This window comes from Sminthopsis crassicaudata, chromosome 2, assembly GCF_048593235.1.
Source record: "Sminthopsis crassicaudata isolate SCR6 chromosome 2, ASM4859323v1, whole genome shotgun sequence".
Taxonomy (NCBI): domain Eukaryota; kingdom Metazoa; phylum Chordata; class Mammalia; order Dasyuromorphia; family Dasyuridae; genus Sminthopsis; species Sminthopsis crassicaudata.
Window position 1 is genome coordinate 650,000,139 of NC_133618.1, and position 26,061 is coordinate 650,026,199.

The following is a 26,061-nucleotide window of genomic DNA, read 5'->3' on the forward strand; positions in this document are numbered from 1 at the left end:
CCATATTGGACACCCGCTTGTAGCTAGTTACGGCCGGACAGGAGAAGTGGACTGAGCAATTAGGAGTGAAAAATACCTCCAAGCTCAGGAGGGAAGCTTGGGCGCTTGGGTCATGCTAGGCAGAGGACTGTATCGGGATTCTGGCGCAGATCTATGGGAGGGAACAAGAACACGACCTTGAAACTGGCATTCTCCAAGTTATTAGTAGCCCAAAGAGATGCTCACCCTCCTCTCTGTTGTCCTGCCCTCATTCCCTCATCTCTATTTCTGGATGATGGGACAGAGGTGAATGATAGGGAATGGGGAGAGATGGTACAAAGACCAGGAAAAGATGACATGGAGCTTTGTGGAGTCTCAAGATCCTCATTCACCCAATATATATTTACTGAGTCACTGCTAAGTGCTAGGCTATGAGAGAGAGAAAGGAGAATAAAAGCACGATTCCTGTTCATCAAAAGCTTACTTGGTGAAGAAAGGCAAGACACAATGAGTCATTCTGAGAAGCAGGCTGGCAGAGAAGACACAAAACTGGTCTCAGAACCAGCAAGACTGCAGGTCAATTTCAACCTTTCACAGATCAATCAATAGTTGTTTAAAATGGACCAATCACTGTGTCGGTTGAGTGACCTTATCATGTAACTTCTGGGTGCCCTAGGCCAGGGGTGTCCAACACCTTCCCCCCCTTCCCTAACACTCCCGTGTAGAGTGAAATAGTAAAATGTAAAAGGGAAATCTTTAACAAAATATATAAAATATAACAAAACACAATATTATATTTTAAAACTAAGCCAATCCGTAGCTCTCAAGGATTCTTCTATACTTCTTCTCTCCTCCTTTTTATTCAAATTTGACACAATGCCTTAAACAACTCTCTAAGACTATAGCATGCTGAGAAAGTGGCAACCTGTACTGGTAAAGGGAATATCCTCCTCCAGGAGTTCCCTATATCAATGACGGTCTCCTCCCTAATGCCTAATAAATGGCAGAATGTTGTTGCAGTTGTATGTGCTTCATTCTCAAAAAGGACCATGACATCAGGGAGTGATTCCATGACATGCAATTAAATTGGATTTAAGGGAGGGAGGGCTGAGCAGGGTCAGCAGCCTCACTTTTTCCTCCAGAGCCACTTGAGTCCAGTGGCAAGATATAAATCAAGATGACTGGAGAGATAACCCAGGATAAAATGGAAGACCTTGGTCTTTTTAAGTAAAGGTAGTCCTCACTTTGACTGAGGCAATGCCCAATCAATGCCTACGGCTACATAAGACATGTATTAGAGAATGACCACACACACACACACACACACACACACACACACACACAATCTGGGCGGGGAAGACTCTCAGTTTCTGGCCCAAGCAGAAACAATCTGGGACAATCAGGGCCCAAACAGTCACCAAGTGGGGCTTGGCCTGCAACCTCTGACTGGCCAATCAGAAAGTCAGATTGATTTAGGTGGAAGGTATGGACCTAGTGCAAACCCATGGAAGAATATGATGATCTAAGAGCTGTACCAAAAAAGTGTGGGAATACCGAGACAGGGGTTACTTCTAGTATGGATTAGAAGGAGGTAGGATAGCATCAGAGAAAGTTTCACAGAGGAGATGTAAGCTAGTGCTTGAAGGACAGGTAGGGTTATTGAGCCAATATGAAGGGAGAGCTTTCCAACTGAAGGGCATAACACTAAAAAAAACTGGAGGAAATCACATGACATGTTTAGGGAAATGCCTTTCAGTTTGCTAGGGGGAGAAGGAGGAGGAGATAGAGCTAGAAAAGCAGATCTGGGCCAGATGATCCAGGGGTCAGAAGTTTTTACAATTATGGGCTAGCCCAGACATTGATGACACTGATTTTTAAATACCTAACCTGGAACATGAAAAAAGCCACTTTTTTTTTTTTACAATTTCCAAGCCGTAGGGCTGCCACTATTCAAGTCCTCTCACTAACAGAGAGAACTAGGGAGGGAAGGATGGGAGCATAAGAAAGCAACTGGAAATGAACATTAGGATATTTCAAGGTAGGGTTTGGCTCCCTGCCTCTCTTTCCTCTCCCCTCATACCAAAAGAACATAAAACTGGAAAACATAAACTGGAAACTTAAGATGTTCTCATCAACTGGAAAATAGATAAATAGAAAAGTACATGGATATACTGGAATGCTATTGTGCTTTAAAAAAAAAAAAAATGATGAATAGAGCACAAGTTCTAGAGTCCGAGGCTCTGAGTTCAAAATCAGCCTCAGATACTTGAGGCTTGCTAGCTGTGTGACTGACTTAAACCCAGATTGTCTCAAAACAAACAAACAAACAAACAAAAACAAATGATGAAAAGGATGGATTTAGAAAAACTTGGGAAGACCTGTATTAACTGATGCAGAGTGAAGTGAATAGAATCAGGAGAACAACTTATACAATAACAACAATACATTGTTGTTGTTAAATAACAATATAATAAAAATAACAACAAAAGAGATAAACAACTTTGAAAAATCTGGGAATTCTGCTAAAAGTAATACTCAATCAGCATTCCAGGGGATCCATAATGAAGTGCACTACCCAAATTCTGATAGAAAAGTAAAAAGACTCAAGATGTAGAATGAAACATGCATTTGGAGGCCTGAACAATGCAGGAATTTATTTTGCTCATTTTGCTATATTAATTACGAGGATTTTGTTTTCTTCCTTTTTCATTTTTTGGGAAGAGGGAGAAAAAGGTTTATTAATTGAAAAATTGAAAAAAAAGTTAAAACACATACATGTAAATATGTCCTCAGAGTCACTTAAAATACACCCCATCTTTTATAAACAGATTTAGTATAGAAGAGAAGGCAATATATGGGGGGGGGAGGGAAACTTCCATTACAGGCTTGACCACTATTGTGCAAAGGAGCAAATGACTTCATCTCCTTTCTATCTCAGTTTCTTCTTTTATCAAAGAGTGAGCTTAATAACACTGCTGTGAAATAGATAAATCAATTACGAGAATCAAAGGAGAAAATAAAATATGAAAGAATTTTTCCACAAGTTCATTTCTTTACTGTGTCTAGTGACCCAAACTAATAAAAACTGGTATTTGTATAAGTGCAAAGCCTTTTTTTCATTTTGTTATTTGAGCTTCACGACACTTTTTGAGGTAAATCCTGAAAGTATCATTATCCCCATTTTACAGACAATGAAACTGAGACTCTACCTTTGAAGAATTATTTGTTCCTGTTTTCTTCAATTATCAGAGGGAGTAGCTGAGCCCATGTATGAAAGCACTTTTCAAAGCAATCTAGTATTTAATCTACATATCCAATCCTCTGCAAGGTCTGCTGGGGGAAGATAAAATGTAACAACAAGTCTCTGATCTTAAACTTGCAGTCTAGATCCAGAGATATGCCACATAGCGCCAGGCCCAATGTTTAGTGCCCAATGAATAGTACCCATAAAGTGTTAGAAGAATTCAGAGCAGGGAGATACTACTATGGGTTGAAAGGAGATAGAAATGATAGTAAGAGAGGCTGCTATTTGACCAAATGACATGCATCCTTCTATAAAGGAAGGGAGGGAAAATGAAGGGCACCAATGACCCTCCAAAGCCATCAGGTGCATTTTTGACACCCATAACCCCTGAGGCTATGGCATTGACCTGTGGCTCCCAACATACCTGGTACAGGCCAGGAAGTAGGGAGGAAGGGCCTAGGAATGGAGGAGGAGGATGCTTCACAGCAAATGACTGGGAGGAAGGGGAAAGGAGGGAAGGACTCATTTTTCAGCAGGGGCGACGACATCAGTGAAATGTGTACTGCTCCTTCCTTCTTAATTATCTATTAAAATATAATATCAAGGGCGCCTGACAGTCTTACAATGGAAAGTCTCTCCCGAAACAAACCAAACTGCCAGCCGGAGCAAATTAAGAATTGTAATGCCAGACAGATGAATGCATTTGATCTGCTAAAAATCCCTCAATGTATTGACTGTGCTAAGGCTGAATGGAGAGGGGAGGAGGCAGTCCTTGACTTTCAGAGGCCAGATGTCCTCAGGTACCTGGGCTTAGAAATCAGGGAAGATGTTAAGTCAATAAGAATTTATTAGGTGCCTACTGTGTACTAAGTATGTTCTTAGGACTAGGGATACAAAAGCAAAACAGTCCTTACCTTCTAAGTTGGAGATATAACTGAGCCAGGTAAACTGGGATGTGTACAGGTATAGACATTAGAGAGAGGTGATTTGGGATGATCACACTGTGTAGCTGAAGGGATGAGGTGAGTTGGGAATCAAGAAAAGCCTCATCTAAAAGATGGTGTTGAAACAAGTCATGGAGGATATTAGTGATCCTGAGAGATGGATGTGAAGAGGAAGACCATTCAAGAGCATGAAGGAACAGCCAGTGGAAAGGCACAGAGATAGGAAATGGAGAGTTAAGTGTGAGGAACCACAAGGAAACAGGATTCCAGATCTATTAACTCTCACATAGCCAAATGCATACTTCAGTCCTAGGATACCCATAACCTCCCATTCCTTAATATCTAAAGCTCTTCTTGGCCACTTTCAGACTCCTGATCAGGAAGTCCCCCCAACGTGGGCACTACATCGGGGCTGACAAAGAGGCTTCATAAATGCTCAATAGCTAATGACACTGCCTTGCATGAACTAAGAGTCTTAGAAACTCAAGTTCAAGACCTAGTTCAACCACCATCTAAGTCATTGTGCTATCTTTTCATCTCTGGGTCTCAATCTCCTTACTTGGGCTGCTGACAGTGAATTAAATGTTTTATAAGCCCCTTTCTAGTTCCAGTAGCCTGTGGTTAAATTGTCAGATTCCACTCTGGGTGAACTCCAGGTTCCAATACAGTATTCATTTGCTCCTGATTTTCTTGATTCTTCACAATGTTCTTTTAGTATTTTCACATGCAGAGACTATATATCCCTACTAGTCCGACAGCATCCCCAAAACAGAGATGGATCTTCTCCCTTCCTCTCTATTTCTTCAGTGTGCCCAGGACTGTGCTCATAATGTGGACACTCAGCCAGACACCAAGGTCAACAACAGTCACTGCTACTGAATCTGAAAGAAAAACATAAATGGCCTTCGAAATACACAGAAGTTTCCTGTTATTGTTACTGTCACTGGCTTCCCCAGCAGAGGACCTTTGAATATCACCTATCACCCAAAAGGGAACTAAGAAGCAGAGGAGAGAAACAAGTAAAAGAGAGAAATAAAATGGATTCTCATCAACTTAGGAATGCTGAGATCTGGGAATAAGGAAGGGAAAGAAAGGGAAGGAAAGAGAGGGAGAAGGGAAAGGAAGAAGGATAGAGAAAGAAAAGGAGAGAAAGGAAGAAAGGAAGAAGAAGGGAAAAGAGAAGAGAGAAGGAAAAGAAGGAAGAGGAGAGAGAAGATACAAAAAGAAAAAGAAAAAAAATGAATGAAGGAAAAGGGAAAATCCTTGGAGATCCTACCTCAACACCCTAACTATCTCCCCCCCACCAAACATGTAATTAAGTCTCCCTCATGTCACCCTGGAGTGTTTTGCATCACTGGCTCTGGGTGGGCTAAGCTGACAGCAGATGTCCATTCCTGTGCTGCTCAGCAACTGCTCTCTGAGACCCAAAAAAGCAATTACCTTTCTCTGAGCCAAACTGACTTCAATGAACCCCCTCCCGCCATACCTCCCTGCCCTCCCTTCCCATCCCCCACAAAAAAGCAATTGGGGCGAGGGGAAGAAAAACTATCAAGATGTTGGATTAGTAGAAAAATGTCTCTTCTCGCATCCTCGATTTCTTTGAAGTGTGGAATATGTTACTTTGAGGATGTAGGTTTAGATATTCAATCATTTAGCCTGCTAAACTGAAGACTGTAAAAGGAGGCTATTTCTTAAAAATATACGAAGTTGTATTAAATTATTGATAGCCATTAAACAGGGAAAAAAAATTAAACAGCCCTCAGCTTTTATCAATCATTCATGCAGTTTCCACTGGGGTGTTTTCCTGGGCAGATATCACATAGCAGAGTGCAAAGAGTCCAGGTCCTACAGGCATGAATTCATTTGCTATGGATGGAAAAAGGGTGGGATTTCATCCCCCAGCAATTAAGAAGGCACCCGGAGAAGGAGCGGGGAGTCACAGGCTACGAGGGAACCCAAGAGGTCATTTACTTCCATGCCTCTACATTTATTCCCCAAACAGAAAATCCCCGACATTAATACCTTCCCCATCCCAGCCTTCCAGACACAGAAGAAGCTCTCCACGTCCCTTTCTTCAAGACTCCCTAACATTCAGAATGCCAATTCAGCAACTCATTTCTGGTTCCAACAAACCCAACTGTTCGATTATTTGGAAGTGCTTTCTTATGGATTACCTAAATCTCATGCTTCAAGAGAGAATAGAGGGCATTGAGGGGGGTGATATTAGGGGAATGACTGCTAGATGGATTCAAGGGTAGAGGTCACCGTCAATTATTCAAGTCCAGCTCAGGACTAATAAAATGGGGGTATGGTACTCCCAACCCATGGCTACAAAAACACAGTCCATACTAGTAAAGACCTTAGAAATCAACTCAGCGCTCCCTCATTGTACAGAGAGGGCAACTGTAACCCAAGATCACATAGTTTCTGGAAGTACCAAGACTAGCGCACAGGTTCCTGACACTCGGTCAAACGCTACAGCAGGATGTCTGCCCTCGGACTCTCCTTAATTAAATAATCTGTACAAAATATTCTACTACCCTTAAGATGCTATATAAATATCAGTGATTATTAGTAGCATCTTCATTGTTATTCTCTAGGCCATCCCAATCCACATTCTGTGTTGCCTCTTTTCCTGAAAACTCTCAGTCCCTGTACCAATGTGAGCCTTCATGGCAGAATATCATATTCCATACCTATGGCAAACCCAGCTACCTTATAATTTCAATTTCTCTCCTCAGGTGCCAGTAGAACTTACACAAATACCAATTCCCTATCACCTTGCACCAAAATCCCAGGCAGAGACTTCATAGACAATGAGAGAAAACTGGGCTTCTCTTCCCCTGAGCCCCCCAGGGCCCCACAGAACTCTCCCTCCCCAGGACACCTGATCCACCAGCTCCTAGGCTCTTCCTGGCTTCTCCACCCCCACCCCCACTTCTCCATTGGATATTAAAGGGGAAGTCTCCCCCCCACCAGTAAGTCCCAATAGAGGCTGTGAAGGGGGAAGACAGCATTCATTGCAGCTGGAAACAAAGGGGTTCAAGGCCCCTCTCTCCCTCTCCTCCCTAAGCCAGCCTGCTCTGCATTCTTGAATCCCTTTCAAAAAAGCTAGAGTCAGGGAGGAGGCGTGCCAAATGTTGATAGCACCCTAGCCAGGAAAAGCTGCTGTCATAGGAAAACATTTTGAAGAGAGTATTTGTTTACAGTCAAAACCTGTTTTCTAAAATAATAATAATAACAATAATAATTTAGCAAACTTTAACTTCAATCCAGGATTGGACAAGCCAAATGTCTTAGAATATCAGTTTTACATTAGGAGAAGGGAAGGGGGGAGGAGGGGAGCTTTATTCTTCGACTGAACTAGCTGGGTGAACTTGGGCAGGTCATTTAATATCCAGCTGCCTCATGGCTGATCACCACCCTTCTTTCTAGCTCAAAGGTTCTATAATTCTCCATTCATTCATAGGCTAATTCAGAAGGAAGTCCAGTAGTAGTTCCTAACCACATCACAATCCCCTTAAAAAACATCCCTGAGGGAAAGGTTCAAAGCTGCACTTGGGCAAGACAGAAAAATCCTATTTAGGACTATATATAGGACACCAAGTGATGAGAAGAATCCATCAAGCCCATCAAAACACTAAGTGCATATGATGCTGGAAGTCTCTATTCCAGTTGCCAGGGATACAAAGACATTGATGACATTAACTCCTACCCACAAGGAGCTTACAACCTACTAGGAGAGGGAAATGCACAAATAACAACATGGAGAGGACCAGAGAAAGTGCTTATCTGAGATATTTTAGGAGGCATTATTTTCACTTGGAGAGAAGGAAGGGAAGATTTCAGGGAGTCCACTGCAGGGTGGAGTTGGACAATTAGATATTCAATGGATGGGAAGAGCATAGGGGCCAATGTGTACAAAGGAGTACAAATGAGATAGAACAGGAATGTGTAGCTGGATTACAGTATTAAGGAGAGGGCATGAGAAGATTAGAATGGCATGCAGTGGGCAAACTGGAGAGGGCCTTGAATGCCAGGATGTTTAGATTTTATTTGGTAAGCAAGGGAAACCCATGGAAGATTTCTGAATAAATCAGAATGATGAGAAATTAGAATGTGAGTCATTAAGGAATTTTTTTTAAAAGTCAATGGCATTTTCCTGATTTTTTGGATGAGTGGAGGGAAGGGGAAAGAGGAGAAGTGAAACTGGACTCCAAGGTTATTAGTTATGAAAGACAAAACAGAAAAGAAGATTTGGGAGGAGGGGCAGGTTTGTTGGAGTTTGAGCTGTACCATGTTGAATTTAAAGGCCTGGGAGAAAATTCAAGTGTTGCCACCAAATAGGCAGTTGGAAGCAAGGCTCAGAATCAACCCAGAATGGCACCCCATTCTCTACTAGAGCAAATTTCAGTCAGCAACTTCCAACATTATTTGTAAGTTCTTTCTTATAGCTAACTAAAGTCACTATCGGCCCAATTTAAATTCAAAGCCATTTTTCTTGGCCAAAAATGAATAAGAATATATTTCGGGAGCGTTCAATCTCATGTGAAGAATAGGCTAAAGAATTCCCAGCCAAAGACCAGGAAAAACTGACCACAAATGAAACCTTATCCTTTAGAGTCTTCCACCACAGTGTTAATGACGCCAAAATCTTGGGTTTAAGCCATCTATGAGCTTGGCGTCTTTCTTTTGGGTAGTTTCATTAAGTGACTTGCTCAGGGTCACACAGCTAGGAAGTGTTAAGTGTCTGAGACCACATTTGAACTCAGGTCCTCCTGAATTCAGGGCTGGTGCTCTATCCACTGCGCCACCTAGCTGTCCTGACTCTTTCCATTTTACCATTCCCATAAAACCTTCCCTGAATATTTTAGTCATACCAGTGTCTCCTTTCTTTCTGCCTTGTGACTTTATTTATACTTTGTATTTGTACCTGGCAATTCAGGAAATTTAGCCTGTAACTATTGCATTGTTTCCTTGCAAATATAATGAAAAGCAGTAGAAAGCAAAGGAGGAAAGAAGCATTGATCAAGTACCTATTATATGTTAAACACTGTACTAAGTTCTTTACAAACATTATCTCATTTGATCAGCCGTGGGAGGTAGGTACTATTAGTATCCTTATTTTACAGATGAGGAAACAGAGGAATACAAAGAATAAGTGAATTGCCCAGGATCACATACAGATTCGTATACAAATATTCCTAACTTTAGGGAATGCTCAAATCAATGTCTTGGAGACTCAGGCTCTCTTTTGTGAAGCAGGATTAACATTTACAATTACCTTCTTTACCCAGGCATTCTAGAAAAGCCTTTTTAAAAGCCTAGAGATTTTAAACCATTCTTGTGGTTCAGTCATTTCCAACTCTTCATAACCCATTTGGAGTTTTCTTGACAAAGATACTGGAGCGTTTTGCGAGTTCTTTCTTCAGCTCATTTTAAAGATGAGGAAACTGAGGCAAACATTTAAGCAATTTGCCCAGGATCACACAGCTAGTAAGTGTCAAAGGCCAGACTTTAAAAATAGAACTTCTTATAGTTTTTTTTTTAATTTTAAAATATTTTTATTTAAAATTTCGAGTTACAAGTTCTATCCCTCCTCCCACCTAGTGATAATAAAACAACCAGATATGGTTATAAATGTGCAATTATGTAAAACATTTCCACATTAGTCATTTTGAATAAAAAGACTTGCATAAAAGAAAAACATGGAAGAAAGGAAGTGAAAAAATAGCATGCTTTAGTCTGTATTCAATCAATATCAGTTCATTCTCTAGAGACAGATAGCACATTGCACCATTGCTCCTTTGGGATTGTCTTGGATTATTGAATTGCTAGAAATAGCTAAATCTTCATAATTCTTCATAGAATAATGTTGCTGTTATTGTGTACAACATTCTCCTAGTTCTGTTCACTTTACTCAGTATCAGTTCATGTAAATCTTTTCAGGTATTTCTGAAAGCATCCTGCTTGTCATTTCTTGCCGCACAATAATATTCCAACGTGGTTCAGCCACTCTCCAATTAATGGGTATCCCTTTGATTTCCAATTCTTAGGTAGTCTTCTAATAAAGTGTCAGAACCATCACTTTGACCTAATTCTAACCACACACTAATGGGTCTTTATTAAGGAAGAGTGAAAAAGAGAGTGGCATTTTTCACAGCTTAATGGACCAATTCCCTGGGTCAAGGAGCCCAGTCCTGACTATTATAGGAAGAGGAGACTAGGCTGAGCTGATTGGATTATCAGTCCAAATGGCTAATTAATCTCTAGGTCACTAGCAATGGATATCAATGAACAGCACTGTATCCTTCCCTGCACAGGGACAAGCTGGCCAAAGACCTCTGGGATCTTTCTAAAGACTGAATTTGGGAGAGAGAAGGAAGTTCTAGCAGTCAAGCCTAGGAGAAAAGGTCTATTTTTCTATAGTGAAGATTGGGTTTTATTTATAGTAATTTCTTAAAACAGTATTTATGTATTTATAGTAGTAGTAACAATTCGAATCGGTCTAAGTCTTTGATATAGAGCATTTCCTTCAAAGATTAGGTTAAGTCTGATTAGTTCTGCTACACAGTTAAGGAATTCTAGTCTCAAAGGTAAGTGATTTGTCCACGGTCACACAGGGCCAGAGCCAAAAGCTGGACTTGTATCATCTGATTCCAAGTTCAATACTCTTTCCCCCAGTACACTACAGTGCCCTTTGTATTTCTTCCTGCCCTGCCCTACCCCTCAACACCCAGGAAAGCACTTTTATATTAAGATATTTTTGAACCAGTGAATGAGTATGAGAATGAAAGAATGAAGGGGCTGTCTGGAAGTCCAGAGCTATAACTGAGGTTGCAAATACCTGGATACTCAGTAACTCCTCCTTCCCTGTTTGTGTCTCCTCCCCTCCCCAAAATCATCCTGATCACAAGAGAGTTATAAGAATTTTTTCTCAGAGAGAAAGTGCACAGATAGAAAATAAGGGCTTACAGGTGTCTAACTATGGATGTATTACAAAGAATAGTATGTATCATAACAGTGGAAAGAGCACCAGCTCTGGAGTTGAGAGAACCTGAGTTCAAATTTGAGCACAGACATTGTGTGACTTGGGGCAAGTCATTAAATCACAATTACCTTGCCAAAAAAATAAAAATAAACAGGTAAAGTGATATGGTTATTGTTATAACACCTAACAACAGTTAGAGAATAATAGTGTCTGCAAAGAATAACTCAACTATCCCTAATGCCTCCTAGGCTACAAGAGAGAAGGTAAGATCACTGCACTTGGAACTCTTGGCTCTGCCATTACCTACATGTGTAACACAAGGTATTTATTTCATCTCCCCAAACCTCAGTTCTTTCCATCATAAAACATGGAGCTTACGCTGACATTCCATGTAAGAAAATCCTTTTGAACCCAATCGAGTGCCATCTACATACATGGGAATTATTATCAGGATTATTATTTCTCAAAGATGGTAGATCAGAAATAAACTAAGAGCCTCAATCGGGAAGGGCAGAATCTCAAAGAGTAATTGTCTTGATAAAACTCATGCCGAGATTTTACACGCAAGAAGGCTCCGTGTGTTCTTAGCCACACAGGGTCTTTTGTTAGCGTGCATGAAACGGGTATGTTTCCTGTGCAACCAAAATGGGGCTTATGCATCTCCAAGTCTGCTGTGGGTGCTCAATAAATAGTAATTTCCATTATCACCATGAATAATATTGCCCCTCTAAATGGCTCAAGACTTGAGGTGCCCTTCTAGGCTTACAGATTCTCTTGGCATCCAGCATATATATGCATCAACCTGATTCAATTGAAACACACACACACAAGATATGGAGAAGCAGGGCTTGCCATCTGCAGAACCCTCAGCTCTGAGGAGCCCGCTAATGTAGTCAGGCCCTTCCAAAACAACCCAATAAATCAGTAGGCGCTTGCCGCAAACGTTTAAATCACTGTCCTAAAGTCGACAGGCGTTTTGCACTAAAATACGAGAATCACCAAGCAGGCTGGGCTTGTTACCCAGCCTGAGCAGCCTGGTATCATTTATTTCCCCCAACCAGTACGCTTAGTCAGTCAGCTGAACTTCCTTGAACCCAGCTTTACTCAAATGGCTTCTATTTTGCAGAAACCACCGAGGATTTTTCTTTCTTCTTCTCCCCTCCTCCTTACCTCAACTCCCTGCATTACCCCAGACTGGATGGAAGCAAGTAACTGGACATTAATGGAACTCAGTCCCAGGCCTTCAACCCCCATCTCTGTCATTTTAGGCAAACCACTCACACTAGACCTCAGTTTCCCCATGCATTAAATAAGGATTAGACTGGACCAAGACTTCTTGGCTTTGTGTGTGTTGAGTGTGTGTGTGTGTGTGTGTGTGTGTGTGTGTGTGTGTCCAGGAAGGCCCTTGGACAGTATCCCATGAAAGCCTTTTCAGAATCACATTTATTGCCCATATTCATAACTGAAAGAATACTGTTTCAGTTAAAGACTAGTAAAATGCTATCTTTTTTCCATCTAAATTCACAGATCCCCTAAATCTATTCATGGTTCTCAAGGGGTTAACCCCCCCTGGACTTGATGATCTCAAAGATCCCTTCTAGTTCCCATAGCCCCAAGTTTTAAGGAACATCAGCCCCAACAAAATTGGGAGGAAGGATAGAAGAATCATCAAAGAGATAAATTAGAGAATATTTCAGGCAAAAAAGCCAATTCCTGCAACCCAAAGGGCAGAAGCCGGTAGAAATGGTACCGCCTAATATCTTCTTATGTTCTCTAACTGTTGAGTTTAAAGAGAAGGCCTCTGTTTGAGCTGCCTCCAGGAAGCCCAGACTAGCTAAAGCAAGAGAACCCTATAAATTCAACAAGGAGCTAGGGGAGAAGCCCCTATAGTCAGGAGCAAAGTGAGGTTCACCTCTCTTACCCTTCCAGAGTTTTCCAGTCTGACCTATCACTTGACATTTGAGGACACTGAGACCCCGACCACTGAGTCACAAGCCCAGGGCTACACCGCCAATCCCTGATTCTTGGACTCCAGAGTCCCAAGCACCAGGATTAATCCCAGAAGCACTGCCTTTGGCCAGACCACCATTGTGGCCTCTGCCTCCCAGCTTCGGTGGTTCGGGAATGGAAGTATCTCTGCATTGTGGCTAGTTCCCCCACCCCCTCCCCAGCATCATCCCCCCTCCCCAGTCCTCCTCCCTAATGTCTGCAGGATTTTCTAAACGTATCTGGCCAGCTCTAGGCTGGTCTGTTCTGCCCCAGGCCGCCTGATAGGGAGGGCCAGCCAAGCCAGCCAGTGGAAACATTCAGGGTTGGGAATCACGGCAGAAATACACTCCCCTGGGGGAAAGACTGTTTACCTCAACAGAAGGGGAGAGGAAGCAAAGCTACACACCGCAGAACAGATTAGGGATTGATGAACAATAGGCAATTACCCAAAATATCATCAAACACAACTCCAGAAGAATTTAAATGTTCTCTGACAAAGAGGCCTGCTAGAAAACAGACTTCCACCTACTCTGCTGCCATCATTCCAGGGCTGGGGGGGGAGGGGAGAGGGGGGAAGAGTGACAAGTGTCACTTCCCCCTAAGGGAAAATTAAACTGGGGGAGGAGGGACAAACAGAGGAAGAGCAGAATGATCTACAATTAAATCCTGCTCTGGCCAGGCCCAAGGGAAAGGAATTTAAAATACACCGGGAGGATCACACTCCCCACCCATGAAATTCTGTGGTTCCTGAGTTATAATTGAAGCAGACAGCAGAGGTCTGGGAGCTGGAGAAATCCAGGCCATCAATCAATAAGCATTTACTGAATGTCTTCTGCGAGTGGAATGCTACCCACCAATCGATCAACAAGTGTTTCCTGAGTGCCTACTGTGTGTCAGGGGCTAGAGATCCAAGAGCAAAAGAAATAATTCCAAAGAGTTTACATCATTCCAATGGAGGAGACAAGAAATCTCTTTTAAAATGGAAGGCAGTGTAGAAAACAAAAATGAATTCGACCTGGACAACAAAAAGTTCACGTCCTTGGCAAGAGCAGACACTCCTATAGGAAGGGAAGGAAGAACACTGAGCCGGGTGGATGAAATCAACAGAAGCGGTCATAAATGAGGCAAGAGTTCAGAGAGGGAGAAAGATCACCCTGGCAAAGCATCAAAGAAATGATAGTGAAACTGGTCCTAGAGGAACCTGTGGGATTCACGTCGGTGGAAAGGGCGGGAGAGCCTTTCTTCCCCCGATTAAAAAATAAATAAATAAAATAACAAAAATATCTTACACATTATTTTAAAAAAATCCAACTCCTGGTCTCCCCCTTTTTGGGTTCACCCCTGTATTATTTCTCAGTCCTCACCCCACCGCTGGCTCCTGGAGAGCCTCCTTCAGATCTGCTTTCAGGCAGTCCCATATCCTCCTCCTCCTCCTGCTCCTCTGGACTGTTCAGAGGGGGGGCAGAGTCTCTTTCTTCTGTATCTGGTCTTCCCAGAAGGTCTTCCTTCCATCATGGGCTAAGTGGCTGATAGCTTGCAGGAGCTATTTATCTGGTAACTAGGATTCTGGCCGGGCCCAGGCTCATGTGTCTACAATTGGCAGCCACTCTCGCCAACCACGGGCACCTCTGGGGTGCCTGACTGGGGGGCTGGGGAAAGGACAGCTTGGAGAGGATGCTCACTTATTCTTCAGAACCAAGATTTCACTGGTTCTACTGGCCGGCGATTTCAGTGGCATGTACAAGGCAAACAATCTGCCACCATTTCTAATTGTGCTTGCTCTCCCTCCCAGAAACCAAGCACCTCCAGCCCCACCCCTTTGAAGAAACTAAAATCATTTAAAGTTTAGGAAAACTGGCCACACTTGGAGCAAATTTGGAAGAACCAAACAGCAAACGGGACCCTTTCCAAAGAAAGAAAAACTACTCCAAAAAGCAGTTGACCTGTGTCCGCCATTTCTGTACCTGAGGTTAACAATAACACAAAAGATTGAATTAATTTCCAGAATAAACTTTCTTGGTGAAGAGATAATAAACATATCCTGCCCTTGGAGCTAATCTTTTTAGAAAATATTTATAGCTTTTCAAGACAGTTTGGTAGCAATTGGATACAGCATCTGCTTTTTTTCTTGCTTTCCACAACAGTTCTGAAACCCAAAGCAGTTAAAAAAAAAAAATACACCCATCAATTCTGACATGAAATACGGAGCCTATAGCTTCTTTGAGAAATAAAATGCAGAGCTGGCTTTGACAGCTTGATAATTTCAGAAAGCTCATTAACTGTTTTCTATTTTAAATCCCAATAAGTATTTACTATCAATACCCAAAGTTGGGGTTAACAAAATTCCCTGCCTGTTGGTTGATTTTCAATGTGCAAACAACAGTAGTTGACAGTTTCTCAGAGGGACTTTGACCTTCAAGTTTGACCTCCAAAAATATTTTTTCAGACAGCTCACTGGGTGTCACTATTCCAGCTGAAACCTCCTTCTGGGATATACTCGGAGGAACTTTCCTCCTGCAGAAATCTGAATTATGATCTTGTGAAGTGTGCTGGAGGTCTCCCCTGCTTCCTTCCAGACTCAAATGACTGACCCTCCCCCAAAACAACAAGACCACCACCATCAAATCCCTTATCTTACTGAAACAGAGGTGAATGGGAAATTTGTTTTCCTTCTCCTGGTCCAATAGTATGGAAGCTTTTTGAGGACATGGGCTTTTTCATTTTTGTCACTGTCTGCCCAGTGCCCAATGGTATAACGGCAGCGACACAGTGGATATGTCAAAAGGACATGTTCAAATCCCCCATCTGTGGGATTTGGGGCACATCAAAAGGTCTCTGTTTCTTACTCTATAAAAATGAAGCACTTGCCCTATATAATAACCTCTCAGGCGTCTTCCATTTCTAAATTTCCAATACTCTGATAAAAGGAGGAAGCATGGAAAGTCCTGAATTAGAACATTACTTCTGACACTGGTTGTGTGAGCTTGGGCAAGTCACTTGAGGATCACAGTTCTAAAGCTCACCCTTAGTTTCTCAAACTGTAAAACGAAGGAAACAATAACTATAACACTTAAACCTCACAGGCTAGTTGTGAGACGATCAAAGGAGATAATCTATGGTACTTGGCACACCTTTGTTAAAGTGCTGAGGGTTAGCTCTTAAAAGGAAGGGACCAAGGCCACCTGTTTTTATATGGCCAGTGAGTTCAGAATGATTTCAATATTTTGAAATAAAATAAAACTTTATTTTAAAATTATAAATATCATTCATAGCTCTCTGGACCCAAACCAGTGGAGAGCTGGATTTGGCCAGCGGTGGATGGTTTCCTGACCCCTTGGACTAGATGATTTTGTGAGAGAAACAAAATGTACAGAATCTCCCAGACTACAAACCCTCTAAGCTCAATTCCATCCCCAAAGTCAGGAAATTAGGAAGTCCCAGAGCAGAGTATATTTGGCTCCCTGTGGGAGTGTGCAAGCTAAGAAGGAAGTCTGACTGCCCAACAATGACAGAGTGATGTTCAGGAGAACTGGAGACCTGAGCAATTATCTGGTGAATCTGATTAGTGTAGATAGCCAAAGAGAATCATTCAGGGCTATAATTAAAGTCTTAGATTACCCACCTTGACTGTATACGTGGACTGAATTCTCTGCCAACCCAACAGTAAGCTTGTTAAGGAGTGTGATGGGGAGGGTCCTGGTCAACATGGATAAGGTCACAGTAAGAAACCTACATCAAAGATGTATGTACATATATATGTACAGAGTATGGACAAGCCTACTGACACAATGTGGGGATTCTGATGATCTCTTTGATAGTATGTGAACCTACTAACTCCACATTGAGATTGACTGAGTCATAGAACTTTGGGATGACCGGTATAGCTCGAAGACACACCCTTGGGCTCGGCCTTTAAAAGAGAGCAGCTCTGATCTCTCTGAGCTCTGATCTCTGTCCAATATCCCATGCAATACCCTTGCTCTTTTGTTCCTCCTTTTTCCTTCTCCCTACTACCATGAAAACATTTCTGCGTTCCCTGATAACTTTAGCAGAGAGTGGGAAAGAGGAGAGAACTGAATTCTGTCACTACTGACCCCTCTGAGAAAATGCCTGGTAAGTGAAAATTGAGATGTGAGGGATTTTCTCCAGCCCTTTTTATCTTTGTTCCATTGTATGGCGAAATATTAATTAACCAGGAACCAAAAATAAGGAAGTAGAGAAGGCTGGAGCTAGGCATTTGTGGATGGTTGGATATGATGCAAATGGAATGAGTTCCAGTCACCTCCCTTCTGCAGCCACAATTTCCCCTGGGCCTCCCCAGCCCCCAGCCCCCAACACCACCTTCCCTCCAGAACTTAACATATACTTCTACACTGAGTCCCTAAGAGGTATAAATATTAGCAATATTCAAGGCCAAATGATGGTGGATCAGAAAATGAAAGGGGCCACGAGCATAGTGCCTCTTTCGGGGGGGAGTCTCAAAGTCTAGTTGAGGGGACAAAACTAACCTATATGTCAATTATAGAACAAGAATTCTAAAATTCTAGGCTACCAATCTTTTTTCATTTTTTTTTTTTTACCACTCATAAAGTCAGATCTCTGAAAACCACATCCTTCCCCCTCTTTGTGTTGTTTTAGCTCTAAGCTTCCCCATCCCATAGAAACTCTCACCCACTTCCCCCACCCCCACCCCAAACCCCACTGTTTGCCGCCAGGCCAGGCCAAATACAAACATGGAATGCAAGATGCTGAAAAGCTGATTCCATCTCTTAATTAGTCCTGGACCTTCGTGGCCCCAGTCCCCTCCAAGAAACCGTGGGGATGGGAGAAGTAAGGATGAGGTAAATGAACTGTCTTTTCCTGGAGAAGAATATAAATAGGGGAGTTATGCCAAGTGAGTGTCAGACCAGCTCACCCCAGCACTCTATGTGGCTAAAAATAACAGTGTTTACACATCTCCACAGCTATGATTTCTGCCTCCTCCTAAAAAAGAGATTTTTATGCTTAACTATATACTCAATTTGCCCCTCCAAACCTTTTGCTCTGTGTTGGGTGAGAGAATATAAGCTTCTTCATGGGGGCACTGGAGGAATGGACAGTCCAAGACACATCTGACACATAGAAAAAATCTCACTCTGATAGAGTTTTTAAAAATCCAGTCCTCTCAGGATAAACGAAAACCCAAAGGAAGGATCTGCAGTTAATCACAGAAAGGAAAAAGAAAAAGAGAAAATACCTTAAAACCCCCCCAAAAGGGAAACTATGAAAAAGGTTTTCTAGGAAGGAGTGAACTGGTATCATGGGAAATAATTTCTAAGGGAGGTACCCTTTGGTGAACTCATCCCTCCTCCTCACCTACCCTCTTCTACCCCCTGCAAGAGGAAGGCCAGCCTCTAAACCACCCTGTAGTTCTGTAATATTCATAACCACCTGGTAGTGCCAGAGTGCCTTTCTCTACCAACAGCCTTAAAGTCTTTTGATGTCTGTGATCTGATACAGCAGTTCTTTACCTGGAATTAGTGAACTTCTCTTTTTTTAAAGCTACTTTGATAATTGTATTTCAATATGATTGGTTTCCTTTGAAATCCCATGTATTTTATGTACTCAAAATCATGATTCTGAGAAAGGCTCATGGGATTCGTCAGTCTACCAAAGGGGTCCAGAACCACAAAAAGGTTAAAAACCTCATCCTGGAAGCCAGGGAAGAAGGGTTATATTCAATAAACATTTTATTAGGCACTTGCTCTGAATCAGACCCTGGCATATACAAAGACAAAATGAAATGCAATCACTGTCTTCAAGAAATTTTCATTCTACTAGAGGAGTAGGAAAAATGGGTAAAGAAATTGAATATCATTTGAGAAGGAAGAACACAATCAGCTAAGGGATGTTAAGAAAGGCTTCCCACAAGGAGTGATAGCCAAGTTGAGCCTTGAAGAAAATTAGGGATTGTAAGAGACTTAAAAAGTGAGGAGGAAGGGTATGATGTTGGGCCCAGGTGAAGAGGCTGGAGATCAGAGGGTAAGTTATGGGAACAGCAAACAAGCCAATCTGGCTGGGAGATAGAGTGTGTGAGAGGGAGAAAGGTGAAATCTGTCTGGAGAGTTCCGGTGGCATCAGATTGTGAAGGCTTTAAATGCCAGCCTGGGGAGTTTATAGGATATAATATTATCAGGGCTACATATGAAGCCCACAGAGTTTACATGCCTCATGCAAGGTCATTCTGCACAGCCCTGCCAGCTCAAGGTCTCCCTACTGGACCACTAACCTTTCTGTTAGACCACAACCTTTAAAGTATTAGGTCTAATACTTTCCTCCATTTGAGACCAACAGTCTCTCCTCCCCAGCTTTTGTCACTTTTCCACAGAGTTAGAGGATGGAGGAATGGGAAAGAGACTCCAATGCTGCCTTCAGCATCAGCCAACAGCAGGAAGATACCATCGTTCCCTAGAAGTTTTTTGATCCAAATTTTTTTAATTGAATCGGGCCCCATAGATTGCTTCAGATGAGAAAGGAGGAAAGATCCTGCCTCAGATTGTTCTCTTCACAGACAGGGCCATTAACTAAGGTTAAGTACAACCAAACTTGATGACCCCTCACTAGAGAGGGTCAGATGGCCCTTAAAGAGTGGACATCAGAGGCAAAAGGCCTCCAAAAGAAGAGGAACATAAATCCTCTCTTTCTTAAACACATCTCTATGGCTATGATTTCTGCTTCCATGCACATGCATTCATACTCACAATCAAACACCAAACCCTACAACGATTGAAAACCCTCATTACCCATAACTGTGCAAAAGACAAGCAATCAACTTAGCCCTGACCAAAATCAAAGAATAGCTCTGAGAGCAGTGCCCACACTCTCCCTTTTCTATTTCCTTTAAATCTTATCAAAGAAGGAAGAGAATGAATTCTGCAGCCCCCAGGCTTGTGCAATTTTATTACTGGCCAAATTCCAAGGCATATTATTCAAAGGATGCCTACTGAACATCTAGAAAAGGAAGCAGCAATCATAAGGAACTAGCATGGCTTCATTAGGAATAACTTGTGCCAGACTAACTCATTTCCCACTTTCATATTGTCATGAGGCTGCAAATAAATGTTTTGTTTAATGTCTGGTATATAGTAAGCACTTAATAAATGCTTTTTGACTAAAGGGGGATGTTGCAGATATTTATATTTATATTTCTTGGATATTTGAAAAATAACTGGTTATTTTGCAGACAAAATGAAAAGATATGAGATAGTAGTAGGTGGATTTACATTTGAATAGTTAGTGTATTAATGATTTTTATCAAATTTATGAAAAATAGTGATTCAAAGGTGGAAGGGCTAGCTAATGCTACAGAGAGAAGAGTTAGGATCCTAATATATGACTGACTTAATAACAGATACAAATGGTAATAAGTGTAAATGTGAATGTGGGTGCAAGAAATGAACTTCATGAAATAGGAAGGACATTAAGAACTTGGAAATATCAGCTAGATTTCAACCAGGATGGCAAGAGATTTCAAGAGCATGTTATCTTAAACTCTGTTGAAGTAAATGAAGAATAAGATGTAGAGGGAACGCGACAGCTTGTCTTCAGCTCTTTGAGGGGTTGTCAAATGGAAGGAGGGAAAAATTCTTGTCCCCAGAGGGAAAAACTAAAAACAGTGGGTGGAAAGAGAAATTAGAAGAAATTGGATTTAATGTAAGAAGAACGTGCTATTAAGTAAAGCTGCTCTAAGGTAGTCGGTAAGTTCTTCAAGGGAAGACTGGGCGAGCACTTGTTGGATCTGTTGTTGAAGGATTTGTCTGTGAGGTATGATTCACTGGCCTCTGAAGCCTCATGGGAATTAGCATCAGAGCTTCCTTCTGCATCAAAGAAGAAGACACTGAAGGTCAAGATGGGTGGAAAGACAAAAGGAAAGGCTATTAGTGATAATCATGTTGGTTTAGGGACAGAGAAAAGGGGTGCTCAAATAATATGGAATCAAGGGAAAATCACTAATAAGATCCAATCCCAAAAAAAACAGGTTCAAGGCCCAGCTGTGTCAGTGATTTCCTGGCAAATCTCTTAATCTGTTTCTGCCTCCATGTCTTTTCCTATAAAATAAAGATAAGCAACCTTACACTCTTACAAAACTCTTTTAAGAATCAAATAATGGATTTAAAATGGTCAGAAAAATGTTAAACACCACACAAATGCAGTTAGTAAGTATTGCCGTGGACAGATGGAAATATTTGGAGAGAATGAAGATATCCACATTTATAGCACCTTAAGGTTTACAAAGAGTTTCTCCCACCAACAGTCCTGAGAATTCCCAAAGAGTGCATGAGTTATTATTTTCATTGTACAGACAAGGAAACTGAGGTACACAGAGGTTTTTGTGGCTTACTTCACAGTTACATGTTTTGTGGGTATCCGGATCAGGAAATGAAATAGATACTCAGTCTCAGAGTTCAGAGCTCTTCCCACTACTTCCATTCTTTCACTCAACAAAAACTTGCTGAATGCCTAGTATATGCGCAGCTAGGTAGCACATTGGTTAGAGTGCTAGTGCTAGGAGACTCATCTTTATGAGTTCAAATCTGGCCTCAGATGCTTACTAGCTGTGTGACCTTGGATGTGTCCTATAGAATAATCCTGTTTTTCTCAGTTTTCCCATCTGAAAAATGAGCTAGAGAAGAAAATGACAAGCTACTTCACCATCTTTGCCAAGAAAACCCCAAATGGGGTCAAAAAGAGTCAGACATGACTGCAAATTACTGAACAACGATATCCACTATATACCAAGCACTGCGCTAGGTTCTGAGATCCAAAGACAAACGGAAGCCCCTGCCATGTCTACTTTTGGCTGCTCCAGTGCTGGGTGAATTAAAAGGGATGGGGTTGGATATTTGCCCTATTAGTGTGAACAAGGGGAGATGAGGATGGAGGAATAGAGGAAGCAAGGCTCTGGCCTGAGAAATTCTGAGCTGGATTTCCTCTCCTAGCAGCTGTGGCTCTGGGGCCTGCCTTCGTCCTGCCAGGAGCACCTGGAGCCAGACACCTGCCTCTCTGGAGCCAGTCATAGACAGCAGCGCTCCTGGGCTGGACTTTAACACTTGTCCCTTGAGTGGAGGAAGGAGGGAGGGAAGAAGGGTACCAGTCACCATGCTGGCAGCCCCGCCCGCTGGGGCTTGCTCGGACCCAGACGGCAAAGCCCAGGGAGGCAGCTTTCCTTTCTCTCCTTCCTCACAATTATCTGTGAACCATCACTCCACAGGGAATGGTTTGGGCCATTTCTGTTAAAGTTACATCGGAAAATGAAGAGAGCTGTCAAATGCACTGGCATATTAGTTTGTCACCCAGAATAGACAAAGCTGGGGGAGCAGATTAGACAATCCTACATAATTTCATAATTTTTTGGTCCATTCCAACAGACACCCTTCTGAAGTCTCCACTGCTGGCTACCCATCAGTTACCTCTGCCGGCTCAGAGTTAAATAAACACGCCCTGAAAGACCAGTGGGTTCCTGGCCTGCCTCAGCCTCCTTGCCAGCCAGTGAGTCATAGGTGATTGCACACACCACAGGGATCTGATCCCGGCAGCATTGCAGAGACCAAGCCCACCTCAACAATGACTGTTCTCTCCTAAGGACAGGATTCTCTGGAGAGCAGAGGAGTTGCCCCCTGACATACAGAAATATTACTACTCACTTGGCAAAGCCCCTTTACTTTATCTTAATTCTGTCTGGCTTACATATTCATTAAATATTAGATCTCGAAAGGACTTTTAGAAATGTGTGATCTTGACCAAGTCCCTTAACCCCACTGAGTCTCCATTTCCTGAGTTTTGAAGTTAAGGTTTTAGACTCAGTTTCTTGCTTCTAAAGTCCCTTCCACCTCTAAATCTATGGTTCTATAACCTAAAAGCATTTGACAGATGAAGAAACTGAGGTCAAGGGATTAAAGAGACTTGACCAAGATCACACAGCTTGAAAACTCAAACGTCTGCATTTCCAAAACTGATGTGTTTTCTATGATAGCATGAAGAGCAGTCCACTGAAAATCTTAGCCCAACAAGGCGGTCTCACTTTCTGCCCAGGGATCCTGGACATCCTCATAGCATAAATAGTAAATATCAGTTCAGGAATTCTCACCTAATTTTTAATTTGTAAATCATATATTGTATATAAAAATGTACACATACATATATGGGTATATACATACACACACACAGACACACATTATACATATATATAAATTTGAATTTAAAAAGCAACAGCCTGATGGAAAAGCAGCATGGATATATGCGGTGGATGCCATGATGGACCCTGAAATTGGGCACAAATCCTACTTATAAATACCTCTTAGTGTGTGACCATAGGTAAGCCAGTCAACGTCTACCCTCAGTTTCCTCATCTGTAAAAATTAGCAGTGGCAGTTCCCACCTCAAGTAAGAATGCATAAAAAGTACACTGCAAGCTTTAAAATGATATTATTTAAATATATATGTGTGTGTGTGTGTGTGTGTGTGTGTGTGTGAGAGAGAGAGAGAGAGAGACAGTTGCCTATCATTATTCTTAATATATCATATGTTGTATATAGGAATCCTATAATATATAGTAATAATAATAATAATTTTCAGAGCAAACTTCAAAAAGCTCACTAGCACTCCATCAGTGGGGATACGAACGGGAGAAGCTAGCTGGTAAGGACACACTAGGTATATTCACATGACTACCTAGTCCTCTCCAGCCTGAGAACCCAGGAGGTAAGAGCTTGGTCTTCCTTCCGCAAAGCCAGGACAATAAAGCTGGCATTCCAGTTAGCCTCCTCGAGGACAAGGACAAAGGATTCTTCCCCTTCCCTGCCTCCAGACCTTCTGATCCCAGGGTCTGGGAGCAGAGAATAGGAGACAAGACCTCTCCAGGGGCTCTCTGTCTCAGCTCTGGCCGGGCCTGAAACTCAGCAACTCTGGAGAGGGCATGCCCGGGTGTGCAAACTCCAGCCTGGCTTGGCTAGCCGCCACCACCACTATAATAAGCAAACAGTTCCAGGAGTTGCCACCACCATGGCAGACCTCCCGCTTTTGTTTATGGAGAGAGTTATTTGTCAGGCAGCCTCTGGGGAGGGCCGAGGCAGGAGTCAATGACAAAGTGGCCGGAGCTCTCAGGGTCACCTGGAAGGGTACAGACCCACATAAGCGACTCCCTCCCCCCTCTCTCCTCCTGCCCTCTCCAGTGGAATCAATCTCCAGGAGCACTCAGGCCAGAGCCTGCATCTCAGGGAGCAAATTGCGTCTGTTGGCTCTGCCTTAGAGTCCCTGGCTCCAGCCGTGCTGCTCATAGCAGCAGCTAACAAGCTTCTGACTGTGCAACTTCATTTGCAAGATATAGAATGAGCTGCTTTATCAGAAAGAACAGCCCCAGACTCCAGGGAACTGAACACATACTTCCAGCCAAGGCCCAGACCTTGGATGACCCTCAACCCCAACCAAAGCTTCCCATTGCCATAATACCTTAGGGTTTATAGACAGTCCAGTGAAAATAACCAAATAATCAACAAGCATCTACTAAGTTTCAGACACTATACTAAACATGGGACATAAGACCTAGAAAGAAACAGAACCTGCCTTCAAGTAGCTTACATTTTATAGGTCATTGACTTTATTTGTCCTTAGTTCTCAAAGAGGGCCAACAAGGCCATAAGAAGGTGATCCCAAGATTTGCAGGTGAATTGGATTTGTGCAAGGTCACCAGCCTCACTGTCCCCTCCAGAGCCATCTGAGTCCAGTGGCCTGATATAGAACAGGAGGACTGGAGAAGGCCCTGGATAGAGTGGGAGACTTGGGCCTTTTAAAGCTAAGGTGTTAACAGATCTTAGTTTGACGGAGGCAACATTCATTCAGTAATTAAGGCTAGGTAAGAAATGAGGCAGAGAATGGCCCCTTTTACCTAATAAAAAAAAAAAAAAAAAAAAAAATCTATCAGGGAGGGAAAGATTTGCACAGTTTCTGGCAAAAACAGAAACAACTGCTTTTTACATTTACTCTGAGCTATCCAGGGTCCAAATAATAACCAAGTAGGGCTTGGTCTGGGATCAGTTGTTGGTCAATCAATGAAAGTCATAGTGATTTAGGCTTGAGGCATGGTATCTAAGAAATCTAGTCCATGAACCCCAAGATATCTTTTGAGGTTTCAGTGATCAAAATTTACATTACTCTGGGCAGAACACTCACAAGGTATGATATACTATGTAGACAGAGAAGGTAAAGAATAAAGAAAAGATAGGAATGGGAGGGAAGGAAGGAAGAAGAGAAGGAAGGAGGGAGGGAAGAAGGAAGGGAGGGAGGGAAAAGAAAGGAGGGAGGGAGGGAAGAAGAGAAATATGGATGTATAGAGGGAAAAATAGAAGGAAAAAGAGAGGCCTGGAGGAAGGGAGAAAGGAAGAAAGGGAGAGAGCCTCAATTTTCTCACCTGTAAAAATGCCACTTGGAGTCATAGCCTTGTTCAAGCCTTATAAGTCAAAATCCAAAGGAATATAAGAAGCTCCTTGAAGGCAGCAACTTTAAAATTTCCTCTAGCACAGTGACTGGAATTTAGGAGACCCATAAGAAATGCTTGTTGACCAAATGGTCTAATTCAATCTCTGCATTTCACAGTTGAAAAAACTAAACCACAGAGAAAGAAAAAATCCTTTCCAAGGTAATTGCAAAGCGAGAACTAGAATCCAAGATTTCTGACTGCTAGACCAGTTGGCTTCCTACTTCCTGCTTTGTAACAATTGATGCTTTGCTGATTCTCAGAGAGGGGACATTAAATTAACGCAGGAGACTTTTCAGATAAAATAGAGATGGGTTGGATCTAGGAAGGCCTGATCTTCCTCGAGAGATATTTTATTATTGGGGGGAGGAACGGGACTGGGGGGGGGTGGCAAGGAGGAACA

At 42.3% G+C, this 26,061-nt stretch overlaps 1 protein-coding gene across 5 annotated transcripts in view; it reads right to left on the reverse strand.

Annotated features, from left to right (window-relative positions):
• The window catches only part of ZMIZ1 (zinc finger MIZ-type containing 1), a 424,473-nt gene that overhangs the window by 351,217 nt on the left and 47,195 nt on the right, over positions 1–26,061 (reverse strand). The window contains exon 1 of one of the 5 annotated variants that reach the window (XM_074296725.1): positions 77–160. The exons of the other annotated variants lie outside the window; for them this stretch is intronic. The gene's annotated coding sequence lies outside the window, so the exon portion shown is untranslated. Of the gene's footprint in view, positions 1–76; positions 161–26,061 lie in introns of those variants that run through there. 5 annotated transcript variants of the gene reach the window in all.